The following is a 929-nucleotide window of genomic DNA, read 5'->3' on the forward strand; positions in this document are numbered from 1 at the left end:
CTGCTCAGATCACGCAGAGGTGGGGGCTATTTTTTCCCTGTTGGCACCCAGAATTCAGGGTTCGCGCGGCCAATGCTGGGGGTGATATGCGCCATGGAAAGTGCAGAGCCCAATGTGGCTACTACTTGTGATTCCCCGAAAACCCCCAGACCTTAGGATATGTTGGTTTCTCTGCCCTGTGCCTTTCCTATCCCTCGGCTGAGTAGCCACCACCTCCCAACAGACCTTTTGTTACTGATTACACTCAGATACTTGAGGAAATCACACCACCTACTTGTACAGGAGGGAAATGGTATCTCCCCTGAATTGCTGACCTGGAAGAACTAAATCTCTCATGAGGGCTTCCTGGATATGGCAAAGATACTGTTGCCTCTTTATCATGCCGGTAACTTTCCCAGGCTAAGTAGGCATAAGACCAAAGTCCAGGCTCTGGAATACAATGAGTCCTGTACCTGAGCAGGGGCAGGGAGGGTTGAGGGGGTGCAGAACCAGGCTAACCTGGGAGACGGGGAGACGGCTGAGTGCTTTATAAGACTTCACTTGCAATTCCAAAGTCAAAAATGATCTGAAAACTTAACATTTTTGCACAGATCAATTGGTCACAAAATCGAACCTGAAATAATATGAGGCTTACTTTAATGTTCATCTTATTTAGTGTAAATATGCATGCAGTTTATGGAAGAAATGTTCATGGGTTTGATTTCTGGGTTCTGCTCTGGGCCCTGTAGGAGTGTTATACAATACAAAATAAAATTTAAAAAATAGCTGATTTATAGCCTCAAGAGCTTTAGCTAAGGGATTGTGGAACTGTGTTTCATTTCTCAATGGTTAAGACCATACTAGCCCTTGGGGCGTCTGGGTGGTTCAGTCGGTTAAACGTCCAGCTTCAGCTCAGGTCATGATCTCACAGTTCATGGGTTTGAGCCCTG

This window comes from Suricata suricatta, chromosome 2 (genome assembly GCF_006229205.1).
Source record: "Suricata suricatta isolate VVHF042 chromosome 2, meerkat_22Aug2017_6uvM2_HiC, whole genome shotgun sequence".
NCBI lineage: Eukaryota > Metazoa > Chordata > Mammalia > Carnivora > Herpestidae > Suricata > Suricata suricatta.